The following is an 8,634-nucleotide window of genomic DNA, read 5'->3' as shown; positions in this document are numbered from 1 at the left end:
TACATCCCATGGGGCTTTTTGTTAATGTATCTGGGAGGCAATGGATGATGACCCAAGTAGTTGGGTTCTGCCACCCACCTGGAAGACCCAAATGGAGTTCCTAGCTTTGGTCTGGCCTAGCACTGAGCATTTGGGAAGTTACTCAGTAGATGAAAGATCCCTCGCCCCCAAACGATCTCTCCCTCTCTTGTCACCGTGCCTGTCAGATAAATATTTAAAATAATAATATCCCATTGTATGGAAATACACATTTTTTTTTTGACAGGCAGAGTGGACAGTGAGAGAGAGAGACAGAGAGAAAGGTCTTCCTTTGCCATTGGTTCACTCTCTAATGGCCGCCGCGGCCAGCGCACCGCACTGATCCGATGGCAGGAGCCAGGAGCCAGGTGCTTTTCCTGGTCTCCCATGGGGTGCAGGGCCCAAGGACTTGGGCCATCCTCCACTGCACCCCCTGGCCACAGCAGAGGGCTGGCCTGGAAGAGGGGCAACCGGGACAGAATCTGGCGCCCCGACCGGGACTAGAACCTGGTGTGCCGGTGCCGCTAGGCAGAGGATTAGCCTAGTGAGCCGCGGCGCCGGCGGAAATACACATTTTACCTGCCCATCAGTTGTTGGACACCTGAGTTACTTCTACCTATTTGCTATTATGAATAATGCTGCTATAAAACATTTCTTGCTTGAATTTTTGTGTAGAGTTACATTTTTTTTATAAGATTTCTTTTCTTTTTTTTATTTGACAGGCAGTTAGACAATGAGAGAGAGACAGAAAGGTTTTCCCTCTGTTGGTTCACCCTCCAAATGGCTGCTACAGCTGGCGCACTGCGCCGATCCAAAGCCAGGACCCAGGTGCTTCTTCCTGGTCTTCCATGTGGGTACAGGGGCCCAAGCACCTGGGCCATCCTCCACTACCTTCCCAGGCCACAGCAGAGAGCTAGACTGGAAGAGGAGCAACTGGGACTAGAACCTGGCGCCCATATGGGATGCTGGCGCCACAAGCGGAGGATTAACCAAGTGAGCCACAGCGCCGGCCTCAATAAGATTTATTTATTTGAAAATCAAAGTTACAGAGAGGGAGAAGCAGAGACAGAGAGAGAAGTCTTCTATCCACTGGTTCACTCCACAAATGCTGCAGTGGCCAGGACTGAGCCAGGCCAAAACCAGGAGCCAGGATCTTCATCTGGATCTCCCACATGGGTGCAGGGGCCCAAGCGCTTGGGCCATCTTCAGCTGCTTTCCCAGGCTCATTAGTAGGGAGCTGGACTAGAAGTGGAGCAGCCAGGATTCAAACTGGCACCCATTAGAGATGCTAGCACTGTAAGCGCTGTTAGGCAGTCTCTTAACCAGCTGCACCACAGCGCCATCCTTAGAGTTACTTTGTTTTTAACAAAGCGGTGTTTTCCTTCTGATTGTGCATTTCAAAGCTGATAAAAGGTGAAGTTCTTGGATCCTAGCTTGGGATCCGCCCAGCTCCAATGGCCGATTGAGGAGTAAACCAACAGATGGGAGATTCTATCTGCCCCCACCCACCCAATCTCCCTGTATCTCTGCCTTTCAAATAAATAAATAAGAGTTTAAAACAAAAAAGCTGACAAAAGATGATGAAGACATCCTACCCTCTGATCTGGAACCCCCAATGTCCGCTCCATGTCTGGTAGGGAAATAAGGGAGAAATGGTGTATTCCATGCTCTGAGCAAATATGACAGGAGTCACCAGATTAAAGTAGTTTCACATTTGGCTAACATCTGTTGAGCACCTATAATCAGGTGCTAAAATGTGCTTTCATATATATATGTGTGTGTGTGTAATCTTTTATGAGTGTTTCTTGCAGAACCCAATGAAGTAGGTGTTAGCATCCACATTTTACAGTCAAGGAAACTGAACTCAGAAAAGTAACTTGCTGAAGGAGGTATTGAGGGTGCTGGAATTCAGGCTTCGGTACCTAAGTATTCAGTCTGCTTTGCTTTTTCTTCTACACTGTCCAGAGCCGAACAAGGACAATGGCACACATGAATTGGGTGTTCCTCATATCTGGACAGTGCCCTTCAGTTTTTGGTTCCAGATGAGTAATCTTCACAGATGGACTTTATTCTAAGGCTTGTTCACTTCAGGCTCGTATATTGCTAGTACCCTTTGCATTGTGGATAGATTAATTCCTCTAAGTTGAGCTGTTAATTGAATTTTCTCTTTTTTTTTAATTTTATTTATTTGAAAGGCAGAGTGAGAGACAGAGGTGTTCCCCCACTGGTGTACTCCCTATATTCCTGCACCAGTAAAGGCTGAAGCCAGGAGCCAGGAACTCCATGCAGGTCTCCCATGTGGGAGGCAGGAACCCAGGACCTGCTGTCTCCCAGAATGCATATTGGCAGGAAGCTGGATCGGAAGCAGAGGCAGGACTCAATCCTAGGCACTCCAGTATGGAGGTTGGCATCCCAAGCCGCAGCTTAACATCCATCCTGAATTTTTTTAATTAACTTTATAATAGCAGAGATTTTCACATAGAAGAGTTTCCCTGTAGCCTAAGTTAGAAGTCTGTGAAAGGGAGGCAGGCATTGTGGTACAGTTTGGGATGCCTATATCCCATATCCTATATAGGAGTGCCTGGTTTGAGTCCAGGCTACTGCTCAATGCAGGAGACAGCAGATGATGAAATAAGTACTTGGGTTCCTGCCACCCACCTAGGAGACCTGAATGGAGCTCCTGGCTCCTGACTTTGGCCTGGACCAGCCCTAGCTGTGGAGGGCACTTGGGGAGTGAACAGAAGATCTCTCAATCACACTCACTCTGTCTTTCTGCTTTTCAGATAAATAAATAAATCTTTTAAGAAGTTTGTGGGAGGGATGGGGTTAAGTGGTGATATGCTAGACATTTTGGACCTCCAGGAATAGAATGCTTTTTGAGAGGTGTAACATCTGCATAGCAACTCCTGTGTTTTTAACAACATTATGTCATATGTTCTCCTCTGTGCCTTAGGTATTTTTTTATATTTTTCATATTCCCAGCTGTCAGAATTCAGTTTCCTTCTTCCTCCTTTTCATTGAATGTCTACATTGCAGTGGGTAGCACTCTTAAACCTTTGTACTCTGGCTAAAGAAAGCTTTTGTTGGGCTTTTGTATTCTGCTGACGAAATAGCTCTCAGTGTCAGAGCCTGGAGTGTGAAAATCAGGGCACATGAGCAGCTCTCCCTCTAGTGAAGAATGCATATTGATCACCTGTGATCTGTTGCATTCCTGTAAATCTGTTATAGTCCCCATTTTCCATTAGTGATTTCCAAGTTACCTTCATGCTCTTCTCATTTTCGTTTCGTTTATTTTCTCCACTGTCATTTGTGCTTTCTTCTAAGTTGTATGAATAAATAACTATAAACAACATTTAGTTTATTATTCCATGAGTTCCTTCTGAATGCGCTGTCCTAGCTATTCCTTTTCAGTCATTTGGTTAGATTTACCTTTTTCAGTCCCTCTCAGTCCCTCCATGGTGCCCTGATTACAATGGCCTTGGTGTCACTGATACTCAATTAAGGACAATTATATCGTGTGCTCCTGAAGAGAAGGCTTGTTCTCTGATGTATTTTCAAAGTATAGCACTATCTGGGTATAGCAGACATTGAAATTTTTATTTTGTGGTTTTTTTTTTAATTAAAGAAATGGGTTGGCCTAGCATGTAAGACACTGCTTTGGGACACCAGCATTCCATATCAGGGTGCCTGAGTTTGAGTCCCAGCTCCACTGTCAATTCCAGCTTCCTATTTATGTGCACGCTAGAAGGCAACAGTGATGGCTCAGGTAGCTGGGTCCCTGACACCCACCTGGGAGAGCTGGATTGAGTTCCCAGAGCCTTGCCTCAGCTGTGGGCATTTGGGGAGTGAGCCCACAGATGAGGTCTCTCTGTCCTCCATCACTCAACTTTCAAGTAAGTAAGTAAATAAAAAGTTATGAAAGAAAAATTCTATTATGAATTCTTGAAGTCACCAGTTTCAGCTGTTTGCCTCTTTTTTTTTTTTTTTTTTTTAAGATTGATTGATGTATTTGAAAATCAGAGTTACACAGAGAGAGGAGAGGCAGAGAGAGAGAGAGAGAGGTCTTCCATCTGATGATTCACTCCCCAATTGGCCGCAATGGCCGGAGCTGGGCTGATCTGAAGCCAGGAGCCAGGAGCTTCTTCTGGGTCTCCCACGTGGGTGCAGGGGCCCAAGGACTTGGGCCATCTTCTACTGCTTTCTCAGGCCATAGCAGAGAGCTGGATCAGAAGTGGAGTGGCTGGGTCTCAAACCAGTGTCCATATGGGATGCTGGCGCTTCAGGTCAGGGCATTAACCACAGCACCGCAGCGCTGGCCCCAGCTGTTTGCCTCTTTTTGGAACTGAATATTGTGAAATTTGTGTACCAATCCAGAGAGAAATCCTCTTGATGTAGCTTTTTTCTAGGTTTTATAATCATGTATACATCTTGTATCAGTAACAAATCTCTCATTTATATCATTCTATATCTAAGTGCTTGACTATTTCAGAATCCTTAAAATGATACTTTTAAAATTTGGCTGTGGGAACAGGTATAGCAGTTAAAATGCCACACAGGATACCCATTTCCCATACCAGTGTGTCTGGGTTTGAGTTGGGCTCTGCTCCCTAATCCAGCTCTTGGCTAATGCATGCCCTGGGAGGCAGCAGTTGATGACTCCAAATATTTGGGTCCCTGCCACCCATGTGGGAGCTCTAGATTGAGTTCTAGGTGCCTGGCTTTAGCCTGGCCCAGCCCTGGTTACTGTGGACATTTGGGCAGTGAATCAGTGGGTAGAAAAGCAATCACTCTCTCTGCTTTTCAATTTATATATATTTATATATATATATATATATATATAATTCATATATATACAAATCAGATAATCAGATTATCTAAGTTATTTGGAGATGGGATTTAATCATGTCAGATGTATCTTTTATTTAAAAGGCACAGAGATAGATATCTGATGTGCTGGTTCACTCCCTAAATTCCCTTGATAATCAGGGCTGGACCGGGCCAAAGCCAAGAGCTGGGAACTCAATCCAAGTCACCCACATGGGTTGCAGGGACCCAAATATTTGAGCCATCACCTACTACCTCCCAAAATGTGCATAAACAAGAAGCTGGAATTAGAAATGGAGCCAGGGCTCACACCTAGGTACCCTGATACAGGGTACAGGCATCCCCATCAGTGTCTTAACTTCTGTGCTCAATGGCTACCCCTGAGATACTTTTGGACTGAAAGATTAAAGAAGTTATGGTCCTTAGTGATTTTAAGGGTATTTCCTTCCTGTTGTGAGCATTTTAAAGTTTGTGGGAGGGTTAAAGCCCTGGCCTGAAGCATCCCATATGGGCACTGATTCTAGTTCCAGCTGCACCTCTTCCAATCCAGCACTCTGCTATGGCCTAGGAAAGCAGTATAAGATGGCCCAAGTCCTTGGGCCCCTGCACCCACGTGGGAGACCCAGAGGAAACTCCTGGCTCCTGGCTTCAGATCGGCTCAGCTCCGGCCGTTGCAGCCATCTGGAAGATGGCGGATGGAAGACCTCTCTCTGTCTCTACTTCTCTCTGTAACTCTTTCAAATAAATAATATAAATTCTTAAAAAAAAAATAAAGTTTGTGGGAAGGCACTGTTTCCTTGAGAAGGGCAAAGATAGGCCATGCTCTAGGATAAGCTGTTATCATTTCTTCTCTGGGGCAGACATGTTCATCAAAATGTGAACTAGGCATTAGTTGTATTAAATGTTGACATTTTGGTTTTGTAAACCTCTGCTTGCCATTCTGATCCCAATATCCGTTTTACAACCTACCTGAACTGTGGCTTTCTGCTTGTCTGGTACCCCCCCCCAACCCCATGTTGTTCTTTTTTAATTTTTCCAGGCATACACCAACCTTAGCTAAAACCCCTTGCCTTTGATAATGAACTCTTTGTATCAGTACTATGTATTTTATCTCAATATTCTCCTGTGTCTAGCACAGTGCTTGATAAATAAATAACATTTTAAGAAAATTAATGAGGGGCTGGTGCTGTGGTGCAGCAGGTTGGAGCCCTGGCCTGAAGCGACAACATCCCATATGGGCGCCAGTTCTAGTCCCAGCTGCTCCTCTTTCGATCCAGCTCTCTGCTGTGGCCTAGGAAAGCAGTAGAAGATGGCCCAAGTCCTTGGATCCCTGCACCCGCGTGGGAGGAGGCTCCTGACTCCTGGCTTCTGATCGACCCAGCGCTGGCCAATGTGGCAATCTGGAGAGTGAACCTCTCTCTCTCTGACCTCTCTCTCTCTCTGCCTCTCCTTCTCTCTATGGGTAACTGTGACTTTCAAGTAAAATAAATAAAGAAAAGAAGATTAATGAACGAGGGGCAGTTTAGGTGGCTCTTTTGGTGGGTTCTCATTGTGACTGTTCCTCTGGAGACTGCATGCTATAGTCATGCTATAATGGCGAAGTGCGTGCATTTTGGAATCATGCAGCCCTGGGTTTTGTCTTTGCTCCAGTTCTGTTTGCTATTCATATGACCTTGTGAAATATTTTCACTTTGTGAATGTATTTTTCTGTAAAATAATGATGCTGAAAGCATCTGCCGTCCACCACTCTTTGTAGTCTTAGCCCTCATCCTTGCGAGCATCTTCTGGTTCTCTGCTTCTCTGCTTCTTCTTGCCCTTCATGTTTCAGTTTCAGTGTCATCTTCTCAGAGAGCCCCTCTGTGTATCACGTAGGATTTGTGATTGTAAGCAACAGAAATCAACTCTGCCTGGTAATTGAAAGGATATTAGGGAAACTCACAAAACCTCAAGGCAAAGCCAGGGCTGAAGAACAGAACAAGGGGACCTGGGCAGCAACCAGGACCCATGTCCAAAATTATTCACAGGTCCAGTCCAGTGAGGACACTGTTGCCAGCACCACTTGCACAGCTTAACCATGATAGCTACCCCTTGCCACACCCCTGCATGGACGGTCTGTGGTCCTCTATGTGTTGCTAGATTCCATTTCAAGCTCCAGAGGTGATGTGTCTGGTTGGCAGAAACTGGGCCATGTATGCACACGGTAGCTACAAGGGAGCCTCAGAAAATCTCAGTCACCACCTTTCTTCATGGAGTGAGGGAGTTCTGCTTCTCATTAGACTCATTAGATAGAGAATTTGTGAAATATAAGAGGATTTGGTGAACAGAGTATTCCACAAGCGTCCAGTGCATGTTCTTTACCTCAGGTGTAAAAGGAGCCCACCATTCACTGCCCCATCCATGTGTATCCTAGGACGTTTCACTGCCACACAACTTTATCTGTATTGTTTGTTGCCTGTCCCTTCCTGCTAGACTGTAAGTGAAAGCAAGGATCTTGTCTGTTTTGCTCAATGCTTCCTGCTTATCCCCTCAGCCTGGAACAGTCCTTGGCATATAGAAGCTTCTTGTTAATTTGTTCATAGCTTTTTTTTTTCCTTGCTGGATAAAAATTAATATGTAGAAAATTTTTGAGAACATCAAAAAATAAAAGCAAAAAATAAGTCATGTAAGTAAAAAATGTAAGTCATATATGTCAGATAGTGCATAGGTGTACATTAGCAGGGAACTGGTTCAGAAGAGAAGCAGCCAGGACTCAAACTTGTGCTCTAGTATGGGATGCCAGCATCCTGAGCAGTGGTTTTTATACAGACAGAGGAAAAGATAGAGAGATCGTCCATCTGATGGTTGACTTCTCAAATGGCCACAACAGCCAGGACTGGACTGGTCCAAAGCGAGGAGCTTCTTCCAGATCTCCCACATGGGTACATGGGCCCAGGCACTTGGGCCATCTTCTGCTGCTTTCCAAGGTGCATTAGCAGGGAGATGGATTAGAAGTGGAACACCTGGGACATGAACCTGCACCCATATGGGATATCCACATCACGGGCAGCAGCTTTACCCACTATACCACAATGGCAGCCCCATATTCACTTTTTAAGTATCACTGTGATAATAGTGTTATTTGAAAAAGCAGTATGTTGTTATTTTGATAGGACATAAGCATATTCCTTTCATAATTAGCATTTCTTATTTCTGCCTAATATGTGGCTATTCATTATTTAACCACTCCTGTATTCCTAGAAACTGAGGTCATTTTAATTTTTTTACTGTTACAAAATCTGGGAATATATTTGGTATGGAGCTTTATTTCTTATATTTTGGAACTTTTGTGGTAACATCTCAGAAACGGGATTACTCGGGGCCAGCATTGTGGCATAGTAAATTAAGCCATCTGTGACACTGGCCTCCTCCGTTGGATTACTGGTTAAAATCTTGGGTGCTCCCCTTCTAAGCCAGCTCCCTGCTAATGTACCTGGGGAGGCAGTTGAAGATGGCTCAAATGCTTGACTCCTGCCACCCATGTGAGAGACCTGGATGGAGTTCCTGGCTCCTAGCTTTGACCTGCCCAGTCCCTAACCATCAAGGCTATTTGGGAAGTACACCAGTGGATGGAAGATCTCTTTCTGTCTCTTCCCCTGCCCCTCCCTCTCACTCTGCCTTTCAAATAAATAAAATAAATCTTTATTTAAAAAAAGAAAAAGGTAAGATTAGTTGGTCTTTCTACTTGTCAGGGTGTTTTTTTGTTGTTGTTGTGTTTGTTGTTTTTTTTTTTTTTTTTTTTTTTGACAGGCAGAG

This window comes from Oryctolagus cuniculus, chromosome 7 (assembly GCF_964237555.1).
Source record: "Oryctolagus cuniculus chromosome 7, mOryCun1.1, whole genome shotgun sequence".
NCBI classification, from domain to species: Eukaryota; Metazoa; Chordata; class Mammalia; order Lagomorpha; family Leporidae; genus Oryctolagus; species Oryctolagus cuniculus.
This window is presented reverse-complemented; position numbering follows the sequence as displayed.